The following is a 13820-nucleotide window of genomic DNA, read 5'->3' as shown; positions in this document are numbered from 1 at the left end:
GGCTCCGCGGTGATTATAGTTTCCATACTAATTTGAGCCGCCGTCGGACCCGTTTCGTATTCGAAGTCGGACTCAGGTCAGACTCGTTTGCTTGAAGGGTATAAGGTGTTTTTTTTTATTGCGACCGGTCTAAACTGAAAAAAAAGCAGTCGGGGCTAAGCAGTTTACATAGCCTCTCGGCTTAGCTAAGCCCGAGGAGTAAGTTGTGTACTTATCTTTTGAGTACTTATCTAACTAGTTTGAATGGAAAGCTTAATTTTTGTTTTTGTTTAAACTTATGATTTTTTAAATTTTTCTATCTTCGTGACCTTTTTATCAATATATGGAATCCTAAGCGGGCTTTAGGTCATTATTGAATTTTCTAAAATTACTGTTAAACGTGTTTACGTTCTTCGTCAGGACTCTATAAATTGGAAAATATTTTTTAAAAATCTAATAAATACCAAAATCTAATACTTACAGTATGCATTCTATTTAATTTTAAGTTGTTATGTCGGTTTTGATTAAAACCTTGAATTTTTTACATGAAACCAAGACTTGCCAACTATTTAATCGCAAAAATGGGTCACACCGATTTTCAATGTCTGTGGGGCCAATTTTCAAATTTTTAATCGATGCTATTTTTGGAAGCACGTGTGTTCCTTGTGATCCATTTTTGCAAAATAAAAAATCACATGCGTGCCTTATCGTAACGGCACGTTTTTGAAGCGGGAAAAAAGGTGTTAAAATCCAGTGCCGGATTAACCATGTCATGGGCCCCTAGGCAAAGTAGTTCCTGGGCCCTTTTTCGATGGTTTTTCAATATCATAATTTTTTTTAAGTTAGGTTAGTAGGTAACTTACCAGAGACTAATCGGCATTAATATGGTTTCCTATCATGTCATTTTATAAATGTAGACTAAAAGTTTTGAAATAACTATAATAAATATTGCAGTGATATCTCAACAAAAAAAGTATAGCAACTTGATGGTTCACAGATAATTTGATTAACGTTAGTTATTAGAAAATATCTTAGATTCAAAAGGTATAAATAGGTATACCTACCTATGCCTATTTTTCACGAGTCGATTTTAGCCACATGATATGTCTCACGGCTAAAGTCGACTAGGACTCTACTATGGGGATTCTCACTTTAGTCGCGTGAGGCTTACGTTCACTGTTCACACGACTAGACTGACGCCAGCATTACGGTTTCATTATAAAACTGGAGAGAGAAATCATACGAAAAAGTATCAATTTTGATTTTATTATTATAGCCCAGGCAAATTAGTCAAAATATGGGCAATATTTTTTTCATTGAATGTGTTTCGCTGGTTGTCCTTATCATAAAAGTTAATTTGTTTGGATGATAGGAGCAGCCGCCAGCTTGGAAAAGAGATTGGTATGGTTTTTATTGAATAGCTCCATTGTTGTTCAAATAAACAAAAAATGACAAAGGTAAGATTTATTAACAATAAAATTATCTAAAAAATGATATACAAACCAATTCCGTGAGTTGATTAAATAAAATTTTATAATTTTCATACTACCCCAACAAATCAAAACTTCGTTAGATATATGAAAAAATGCCATTTTGCCCCTATCTTGCTAGACAAACCCGCACTTTGACCAACTTTAAAATTTTATTTAGTCAACTCACGGAATTGTTTTGTATATCATTTTTAAGATAATTTTATTGTTAATAAATCTCACCTTTGTCATTTTTTGTTAAAATTAACAACAATGGAGCTATTCAATAAAAACGATACCAATATCTTTTCCAAAATCTTCGTGTAGACGTTAGAAATCATCAAACTTCTGTACATTCTTACAGATACAATACAGGTTGGGAACGTTGATTGGACAATTTTATCTAATTTTATTAATTTTCTTTTTTTTTTTTTGTTCTTTTTTCTTATACAAATGTAATTCTATTTTTTATTGAAGGTACAACTCCAAGAAATTTTGTTTTTTCGTAGTCAGGGCGAGGGGCCCCTAGCTGAAGTGGGGCCCCTAGACAGCTGTGTAGTTTGCCTTGAGGCTAATCCGGTACTGTTAAAATCCTGAGAACCCGCGAAGCGGACCTGACAAAGTAGGTACTTTTCAGTTAAGCCCAACTAACAATCTATCTTCTGTAAGGGTTAATCGAATCCGTTTTTAGTCCAGCAAAGCAGCAAAGCTGTTTTTGACCAAAACAGTTGAGAAAAGGAGAGTTATTTTGTCCTTAAAAAATTAAAAAAAATCTCATTTTCATTTTATCCGCATTTCGTTTTGAACAATGTGAAATATGGTTCCTTTCAATGTTGCCAAAAACCCGAATACCGCACGAAAATATCGTGTCAGCTATTTTTAAAGCTTTTGGTATTCATAGCTCTGGGTGTTTGATATCTGGGTGGTGTATATCTTTGTCGCCACAACTTTGGTTTTCATATCTCCGTTACTATTTCGTTTTTGAGATATAACAACTCCAAAATACGTTTTTATATTCGAAACGTAACGACATAGATTTCTTACATCAGATTTGATTTTATATAATGGTTTAAAAAGAAAATTCTATTTCTAATGACCAATTTTAAATCCCCCATTTTGCGTTAAAAAATTCGTTCGCATTCTTCATCCTTGTAACGATATTTTCCTTAAATGACAATGTAATTCCGAATAATAAATCTTGTAAAACCATATTTCCCACAAAGGCATCCTTATACAGAGAAAGTTGTTAAGGCCTCGCTATGTTTTATTTTCACGAAATAGCCTTTTGCCGTTATCTGAATTATAATTCACTATAACTTATAAGTTAGTTCAGTGTCTTTCTCCATTTCTAATGCGTCGAATTTATTATATTCGTCTGATAAGAAAACCAAGCCTCCAAAAGTAACGACAGGCATAAGCACACTATTGTTTGATAAGGAATTTAAAATTTGTATTGTTATACACGCGACAAAACTTTATTAGTAGGAACCTTATGTATACGACTATAGGGTTTCAAATTTAAAGATTAAGTTAAAACACGCCCATCTTTTGAAAATGGCGTTTTAAGTTTAAATTAACAAGTTCTTCTCTGACTGAATTGATGTTTTAATTTTAAAAATTTTATAGGTCAAGTGTATACACGATATCAATTAATAGAACAACATTAAGTCAATAAAGGAGACAATCTTCAAAGTGATAAGTTCTGCTGTCAGATCTAGATCGACGCTGCTTAAACTGCACAATAAATAAATTAATGAAATTGTTAACGATGCATATCTGTTTCTTGATTAAAATGCAATGCGCTAATGCGCAGATCTTTTCAAATAAGAACTTATTGGGTGGTGTGCATTCAATTGAATGAAGTTGACTTGTTGACTTTATTTAAAAACATTTTGAGAACTAGTTGATTAAGTGTCAAGTGATGAAAATACAATTTGTTGAATGCCCAGCTTCTGTCAACGTTTGATAAATGCCAAGGAAACTACTTGTGTGGTACGGGTATACTTTTCATTCAAGCCAATCACACGATTGATTTCTGATGTAATTGCAATTAATAAAATCGCAATAGATGCTTGATTGAGATAATAGTTGCACGAGGCAGTTTTTATTAAGTCTGACAGATGTCGTTAAATCGAAGCAGACACAATGGCAATTTTAGGTTCAGCGAGCGTCATTGACTTAAAGTTTGTTAGGTTCTAGTGCTTATGTTTAGTTTTGTTTATAGAAATTAGTAGGTACCTATATTTTTAACAGATATCACCAATTAAGCATTATGCATAGAGTGAATTTGTTTTTCCCAATATCTGAATATGTATCTGCTATAATTTCTGAACAGAACTAATGGCAACTTAATTGATAGGCATACAAGAAATTATACACGAAAACGGGGTTTCTGTAATTGGGTCTGGTTAAAACTAGAGTTGGGCACTTTAGTTCATTTGAGTGATCGATCACTTTAGTTCAAATAACGATATTGAACTAGTTCATTTTAGTTCAATTTATTTTAATCACTCCGGTTTTGTTAGAATTAAAAAACAAAATTAGTTTGTACAAACTGTATCCAAATTTATGTAAAATTGACGCATTCTACATAATAAAACCTAAAAATAACAGACATATTTTATTTTTTATTTCGTTCATATACTTCTCGAGCTTTCTGGTTCCTGACTAAAGTCTAGAAGAAGTTTGTTTTGCTTTCATTAAATCAAAATCATAGTAATGCAAGGACCAAGATATGCTACTTGTTTTTTGTTCTTGCTCAGAAATAAGAATAAGTGGTGCTTGAAGAAGAAACGCTGATACTGGCACAAGCGACCTTGTGTCTTTTGTTTTACATCGAAATCTTGAGATCTGATTTCGCTCCACAAAGAATTGGATGTAATTTCATATGCACTTTGGTTTCTGAACCCCTATTCTTTTAACGTCTGTCGGGGTAAAAGGGCGCTGTCGGCGTATAAGACAAGGACCAAATTTTGTGATGTCATATTACGACTGCTCTAGGTTGCTGTTTAGTTTTTTGAAAAAATCTTTTTCTCTATTCGCGAACTAAATTGAACTAAGTAAGTGAACTAAGTTCACTTGTTCACCAAGATGAACTAGTTCATTGAACTAGTTCGTTCGCGAACTACACAAGCCTAGTTAAAACCATCAAAAATCCTGTACCTAATTTGTATCGGTATTTAAGGAATATTTCAATAATACTTTGGCCTTATGTTATCTCCACGAAAGCTTTGTCATTTTCAGGGGATAATGTTATTATTTCGTTCAATAATTTTTTCAATTGCTTAATTTTTTCATGTTGTGCCGAGTGACCGAGTTTACGACATATTCATCATCATACATCAGAAATTGTGTATCAAATTGTTTTTTTTTTTTTTGTTGATGAATCAATGATAAAGTTTTAAGGTATGGTACAAAAAAAAAACTTTCTTTTTTACTCTTGCATCAATTTTGCCATAGAAGAACCTAATGAATGTTCTACTTGTTATGTTCCACTTTGCCCGACTAAGACAAAAACCTGCTTCCAAGATTTTCACACCTTAAACATATAACTAATGTCCAGTGGTATAAATTTCATACCATATCCTTGCAGATTTATGTGATCATTTGAAATCTGCTTGGCAAAGCTGCCCAATGAATCAAATCCCTTGACAATGAGGACCAAAAAAACTAGCTAATAAAATAAGATTTCTTAAAAAAATAAATATAATCCGTTTACTCTATTGAAATCATTTCATTTTAATAAGAATTTAGCAAATTTAAGCGTATCTGCTAAAAATTAAAAGAGTTCTTATTAATTTTATAAGTGCATGTGCTAATGAGAGTAAAAGATTAAACAAAAATAAAAGGATGTTCAACGTAATTTGAAAGTATTGTTTTTCTTTCAATTTTGTTTGAGCATACAAAATTAAAAAGATTTGTCCGCTTTTTTAAAGACGTTTGTCTTTTCATCTGAGACGATACTTCTATCAGCCTTGGAATTAGAGTAGTATTTTATTTAAAAAAAAAGTTTCAAAATTCAATAGAAACAGAAAAACTCTCTCATACTCCTGTTACCACAGACTCTCTGTGGTGAAAACTTCCAAGCAGAAAATAAATCGCAAAATATTCCATAAAACATACGAACTGACACACGAAACATAATATTTCATTGATCATGACTTTGATACATGATGGTTCTCAAGATTTAATTTCATTTCAAAAATTTCCAAAGGTCAATCTTAAAATGGCTGACTTTTTTATAAGAACAAAAAAATCTTATTACAGATATGCTTTTTTCTAAGCGATAATCCTCATTGCCCTCTATCAATATTATTAATTTGCAATTAAATTGCGTTTTAAAATTGGTCAATGTTCAAGAATATGTATGTACAGTAGGGTGTTTCATTTATCAACTTTATTTTTATAAAATGCTTGAAATACTAAAACAAAAATAGTATAATGTTTTCGGTATTCAACAGTTTAAAGAGCAGTTATTAGAGTGGTTTCAACCAATGATTTAGTTTACCTTGTGAGGTACATAATTGAAATAATATCAAGCTGACATAATCAGCTTAGGTACTTATTTCTCGGTCTCCACCAAGAATGTCATCCATCGTCACTAATTTCTTTAGTACATTGAACAAATTTGTCTGAACTATCATAAAATAAGTTTATTTAAATAAATACATCAAATTTATAACTTATATAGGAACCACCCTAATATAGCTAGGAACATACATACATAATTTAAAATTTTTTAATAAAATTTCCCAATTAAATGGATCATTATTTATTAATTATTAACCTTATCTTAACAAAAATTCTTTGAGTCAGTAAGTGACTAGTAAAACATAATTTGTATTATTTATTTTATTCAAATATTCTTTTGATTTCACAATAAGCATGCAAACCTTGCGTATCTACACAAAATTCCGACATGATCTAAATTGGTATTATTATTTATTAATGCCACATAATTAGATGATGCAAGATTCTATATGATTTACAACTAATATTTCTTTAATTTTATTAATAAGTGTTGGATAGTATCCACACTTTCATACATAATTTGCTAATCTAAGATTTAGTTTAATAAACCTCTCAATATTTAAATTAGAAAACCATTTCGATGATAAGAAAGACTGAAAAAGCATTTCTTGCTTAATCAATGGTTTATCTCTGTATTAAATAAGCTGTCAAAAATTGGCATATTTTTTGATAAAGCATAATGTAATTGGTACAAACTGGAAATGATGAAATCGCTGTCTGTCATTTGGGTCAAAGTATGACAAGTTATGTAGGATGTAGTGGAATTAATTTGAAAATTATAACTACTGTTATGATTAATCGATGTCTGGTGATAAGAAAATACGCGAAGGGCAATAATGAAAACTTTTTTCTTTTTCTAAATTAAGACCTTTTAAGATTTCAAACTACACACACTTTGAACTTTTTAAATCAAATAAGTAAGTCAACTTGATAGATGCTATCATGTGCAGACCTTTTTTAGCACGCGATCAAGAGTTGATTCAAAATAAAAGACAAGTGTGTCAATTCAGCTGTCACGTGTTGTGGAATTGATAAAAAGATTGAGAGTGGATGCGGATGTGGAGTCATTGGCCCGTAGTTGATTACCAATTTTTTAAAAGCATGTATTGTCGTGCAAATAATTTAGACTACTTTTGAATCATGCAAGAAATTTAATCGGATCTGCCTAGAAAGTGACTAATTACATACGGTTCTCGATACGGTTTTTACACATGACGGAAGCACATGATGTTTTCAAAATGGTGGTCAAATCCCAAATCAAACTTGTAGGGATTTTTAGAATTGAAGCCAACTATTTTCACCAACTACGCTCGATGCGTATTTAATTATATATCCTTTGTCATTAATTACTTCAGTTAAATTATATTACGATACATTCGCCTTTGAGATTAGTGCATTTTTGGTAAATATAGTATATATGTATATTACAGTTATGAGTTACTATTATAATGGTCGAAAGTGCCTATCCTATATCATAAGTACTAGAATTATGTTACATAGTTTAAGCAATCAGATTTGTGAATACTTGTTTCACAAATAATAATAAAAAAAAAGAAAAGTTGCGTATACGCCACAGTGTGCATGAATTAAATTAAATGTATATAAATTATAAAATAAACATGATTTAAGTACCTTCCGTTGATCCGCAATTTTTTTACTTCCATCTTAATACTAATTACAGTCTCCTCCACTGATAACCAAATTGACATTAATGAAAATTATGTCTAGTCTCAGTAGGAACCTCACTTATCATGAGTTCAATATTACGATCACAGTGATTATTGCATTTTTGTTTGTATTCCTGTATAGTAATTTAAAGATTCAATATCTCCAAGTATGTATTGAAGCTCCCACGTTTCAAGCTTGCGATTTCTTTATTCAAATTCAAGGTTATTCGTTGTTGCATATTTCATAAATTAAATTTTTAAAAATGGACAAGCTATGAAAAATTCTTTTAGTTTCTAATGAGAAAATATGAATAAGAAGTTTCGATTTTAGAAAAACTTAAAATTTTTTAGATAGGAATATTTTATATGTATATATATGTAGGTACATTCAGTGGCGTACGTTGAGTTGCCGGGGCTCCGGGGCAAGACTAGATTTTGGGGCCCCTTAGATACAAAAAAAAGTAGGGTAGGATGGTATAAGAGTGCGCGGTTGATAAGAGTGCGCAAAGCGATTTTCTACGGTTTGAAAGGGAATATATGACTGAATGCACTTATTTTGGAAAGATCTAAACGAGTTTGATCTGCTGTCAAAATTTCATGCAAATGTGTTTGTAAACAGAGGTGCTAGTTAAGTTTAAGTTTTTTAGCACTTTTTTTTCCAATTTTTCTTGCCAAACAAATTTAATTTTCCGCTTAACAACAAAAAATAACAATAAACAAAGTATGGGACATTGAAAAGTCGACAAAAAGAAACATTTGAGGAACACGTAAGATTGGTCATAAAGTGCATTGTGAAATACATATATATTCTTCGATTACATGTCTGAACGTGTAAGAGTGCGCACCATCATGAAGTATAAGAGTGCGCGGGTTATAAGAGCAGTTAATGCTCTCCAAAGCTTCAAAATAACTGGCATTTGTCCATATACCACAAACAGCAGCTAGAAAAAGCAATTCCAACCAAAAAGAAACAAAATACAAGTTTTACAAAAAACAAGCTAATGAAAGTAACTAGGAAATATTGAAATTTTCTCGGAACCATTAATCGAAGACTAAATTGATTGTTCCTCATGCAAGGAGTGATGGGTTGAAGAATTATCTGTTTATTTAAAGATAGGCAGTTTTATTTGCGACTTTTGTGCGAACTAACACCTGTACGCAGCTGCGCACTCTTACAAACTAAGCCGCGCACTCTTACACAATAGTGTGTATAAGAGTGCGCAAATGACCTAATGTGGTTTTTTCTTTATAACTATTGAATTAACACATTTTTGTTACCAGTTTTAAGTTTCTTTCGTTGCTTTGATTATTAACTAAAAACTTTATATAAAAAAAGTAGTTCAATTCTTTTTGTTACTGTTTTATTTGGTGTTTTGTCTAAAATGCGCACTCTTATACCACCTTACCCTACGTATACGCCATATATTTTTTTTTTGTATGGCTTATTTATTTTTAGGTATATTTTAATGTTTTAATAGGTATGTTCGTAATGCACTTTGCTGTGCTTACTTAAAATGTCTATCATAAATGTAGTAAATACTTGTACTAGGGATCCCCAAAATTAAATATTTAGAGACCCCTAAAATAAATTTTTTTTAGCTTAGAATTGATAGTTCTTGGGGCCTCTGTTCTGAAGTAATATGTATGTACATTTTTGATTTTTCATCAACAAACATAATTTTTTTTATTATGGGACTCTTGAAAGATTAATTTTGGAGCCCGAAAATCAAATATTTAGAGGCCCCTAAAATAAAAATGTTTGAAGCTCAGAATCGATAGTTCTGAAGTAATATGTAAAAATTTGATTTTCCATCATCAAACATAGTTTATTTCTTTTGATGCCCCTGGAAATTATTTTTGGGGCCTCAAATTAAGTGCTTATAGGCCCCTAAAATATAATATAATTTTTTGGAGCCAAGAATTAATAGGTATTGGGGCCTCTGTTCTGAAGTAATATTCGGAATACCACCAATAACGTAATGTTTTTATTTTGGGCCCTGATGTATTTATGTTGGGCCCCTGAATTGATATTTAATTTTCCATTTGATTGTTTTGAGCCACTGAAGTAATAGCTTTTGAGGATCCTCAAATAGAATTTGTCATGCCATCAGAAAATTTGATGAATATTTTTGGACTCCTTAGTAATAGATTTTGGGGCCCCCAAGTTAATATTTGATTGTCTCTCAACTAACGGGTTCCCGAAAAATTATTTTTTGGGACCCTTCATAAATATTTTTGGAGCCCCGAAGTCATATTTTTTGGGGCTCCTAATGTAATATTTAGTAATCCATCAACAAATGTTATTTAATTTAAAAAAACAATTTTTTTTAAATTAATTTTGTTTGCTCTTTTTGGGGCCCTTAATGTATTGACTTGAAGTAATATTTGGTATGCCATTAACAAAACTTTTTCTGCTTTTTTGTGGCCCCTAATGTATTATTTGTTGTTGCAAAGATTTTTCAAGTAATATTGTTTGGGGCCCTAAGATAAAATTATAATTCTTCTTTTAAAAAAGCAGTTTATTTGTTGGGGCCCCTGGGGTAACCTTTTTTTAAATCAATATATTGTGTGGCTACCAATGCATCATACATTATACTGAATGACATAATTTGTCTCCCTTGTATCCGAAGTGATTCAAATACATTTTAATTTACTTCGTAACTCAATTTATGCTAACAGTTTCCTTCTCTGCATTGTCTTCAGTGGAGGTCCTGGGGTCAGTCGGGGGCCCCGGGGCGCCGCCCCGCTTGCCCCAAAGGAGTGTACGCCCCTGGGTACATTTGAAAAGTTCATGGTTCAAACATGGTTAAAAATTAACAGAATGATAATGGCTCGTCGTATATACTTAGTACCTTCTATTTGATTGTTTTCCAACTTTTAGGAAACCAATTTCTTCGTTTCTTAAAAAATAATAATAGAATGATCTACTCTCTTAGTCAGCTCTGTTTTGTATATGTTAACGGCAAATGTGTTTTCATGGCAAACTAGTTATCAGTTTTCTTATTCTTGATTCAAATACATATGTATGTTTTTAAGAACACCTTTGTTGGTTTCAAAGTTCTTTAACTAAAAGTTACAAGGTATTTCTTCAAACATAGATAGATTTTGTTATTTTTAAGTTTCTCAAAAACAATAAAACATTATTTATGATTCATGTACTGGATATAAACTGATTACAACACATATGAATAGTCATTCAAATGTTGTGATATCTTAAGTAGTAAAATCATGCTACCAGATTTTTGAATTATGTAAAGTGGATACTAATATATTTTCATCAAAAGTAAAATAGTAAAAAAGTTACGTAAATTAAATGTAAATGTAGTTGCAACATATTTTTATTTAAATAATATAGCTCATAAAAAGCATAGTAAAAATACACACAGATAAAATAAATTGTAGCTTGATGTTCCAAGTTCAAATAAAAATACAATATTTCCATATCCATAAGGTTTTGCACATAAACAAAAAATACCAAGACTGGAAAATTTCGTACGTCTTTCCCCCCAAAACCCTTTTGTGGACAGTGCTGTCTGTGAATATATGTGAAAGCCACCACGTTGATAAATGACGTTAACACGCACACATTTATAGATTCACGACATTCACCACACATCGGACACGAACACAACGATAGGTTCACGACATTCACCACACCGCGCAGCTTGTAGGCAAACGTCAGTTGACCGCCGAGTTTCCAGTCTTGGTATTTTTTGTTTATGGTTTTGCATAATGCGCCTAATAGTTTGGGTAGAGACTATTATGTTGATTTCTTTTCGTAGATATCTTTTCTAATGTAAAGATAGCTTTTCAAAAATGTTATAATTCTTACACTACAAAATTTATGTTGTTAAAATTACGATGTCATTCTTGTAGACTTGGAGTTCACCAATATGACTATTTCACTTGTAACATTTACTATACAAATATTCTTTATGCTAGTTTATTCTAGTAGAATTTTTAATTTTTTTATTTTACATAATTTTTACTTGCGATATAGGTACTATATATCAAGTTATGCATTCGTACAAAAAAAAAAGTTGAGATAACATTTTTCCATGACATTACGATGGTAGACAATGCCAAAAAAGTGGGTCCCGGAAGTCCGTCTGTCTGTCTGTCAGTCTGTCTGTCAGTCTGTCAGTCTGTCAGTCTGTCAGTCTGTCAGTCTGTCAGTCTGTCAGTCTGTCAGTCTGTCAGTCTGTCAGTCTGTCAGTCTGTCAGTCTGTCAGTCTGTCAGTCTGTCAGTCTGTCAGTCTGTCAGTCTGTCAGTCTGTCAGTCTGTCAGTCTGTCAGTCTGTCAGTCTGTCAGTCTGTCAGTCTGTCAGTCTGTCAGTCTGTCAGTCTGTCAGTCTGTCAGTCTGTCAGTCTGTCAGTCTGTCTGTCTGTCTGTCTGTCTGTCTGTCTGTCTGTCTGTCTGTCTGTCTGTCTGTATAAGGAGCTACAGCCTAAACGGATGGACCGATTAATGTCAAACTTGGTATGTAGCGTTATTTGGCGACTCTCCAGAGGGGTTTTTGGAATTAATTTTTTGGACCAAAAATAACGGTACTTGTCATATACCGATTTTAGTAAAATTGAAATATCTCAAAAACGGCTCCAACGATTTTGTTTAAAAAATTCAAATATTAGTTTTAAACTGAGGTCTATATTTCAATGAAAATTTTTTTTTTCGAAAATCGTTATTAACGGTACCTGCCATAGAACCGTTTTTTTTTCAAATTCGAATATCTCCGAAACTTCTTATTCGATTTCAACGAAACTTTTTGTGAAGAAGCATTTATATAATTTAAATATAAACCAAAAATTAAATTTCCAAAAAAATAATTTTTGGATTTTTAAAAAAATTTTGAAATTTTTTTTTTGAAAAATCAAATTTTCGAAAACGGGACATTGAATTTTTTTGAAATTTTGTTTTTAGATGTTGATTAGTGAAGTCTACAAAATGGCATTACAATTTTATTTTAAAACTTTTTTTCCAAAAAATTATTTATAAAAAATTGTTTTTTTAAAAAACGGCTCTAACGATTTTGAAATTTTTTTTTTCTAAAAATGCACGTTAATATATCAATCAAAACTGCATACTTGTTTTGGAGGGCAATTTAATTTCAGATTTTATTTTATTTTTTTTTTTAAACGAATTTTATTTTATTTTTTCCAAATTTTTATATAAAAAGTCTTAAAAATGTAAGCAACTTTAACTCCAAGAGCAAGTTCGTGCGACCCAGTCGTGCATTTTATTTTTAACTGGATTGCTTTAACAGTGGTAATTTGTGTTTAGTTATGGGTATCTCCCATTATACTCCAGTCAAAGCGTCGAAAAAAAGGGCCTCACCTTGCGCAGAGAGGCACTGTCAGTTTTTATTTCATGGATCGATGGGGGTATATTTAAAAGGCTTAAACCCAATTTCTCACCACCTGATCATTCTTTTTAGCGGAGTTATTCACAAAAATGCATTTTTTGGGATATTTTACTTGAAAGCTAATATCTTTGCTCCAGATTGTCGTAGACCAAAAAATAAACATACATTCTCTTTCTAATAATATTTTCTATTGTTGTATGTAATTTCATTGTATTTGAGTGAGTAAATATAAAATGGCAGCCATTTAAAGTCAAATTCTTGTTGTTAAAAAACACATTTTTGTCATTATTTCGAAAAATGCTTATATCATAGGGCTGTAAAAGTAACGACAAAATGAGTACCCGCATGTATACGTTACTTTTGATACTAGTACCCGCATCAATAATATCGTTACTCGTTACTTTCGTATGTTTCGCATTTTTCGCATATTTCGTATGTTTCGGGTGTTTCGCATGTTTCGTTACTTTCGTTACTTTCGCATGCTTCGTGTGTTTCGTACATTTCGTATATTCCATGTCTTTCATACGTTTGGTATGTTTGGTATTTTAAGTATGTTTCGTACATTGGTATAAGGGTGTAAAAATTTTTTTTTTGAAAAAAACCAAAAACAATTTCTATAATCTAAGCTACATTTTAAGGTCATAAACATTAAAATTAGTTGCGGCATTCTCATGTAATAAGAGTTTAAAGGTAGCTATATTGAATTTTTTTCGTTTTTTTTTTAATCAAACGTGGAAACTTTTTTGATTTTTTTCCAAATTTTTAGACAAAACTTGAGTAATTTTTTGTTTATATTCTTTCAGTAATCTTAT

This window comes from Episyrphus balteatus, chromosome 2, assembly GCF_945859705.1.
Source record: "Episyrphus balteatus chromosome 2, idEpiBalt1.1, whole genome shotgun sequence".
NCBI classification, from domain to species: Eukaryota; Metazoa; Arthropoda; class Insecta; order Diptera; family Syrphidae; genus Episyrphus; species Episyrphus balteatus.
The sequence above is the reverse complement of the archived record's forward strand: the minus strand, read 5'-3'. Positions refer to the sequence as shown.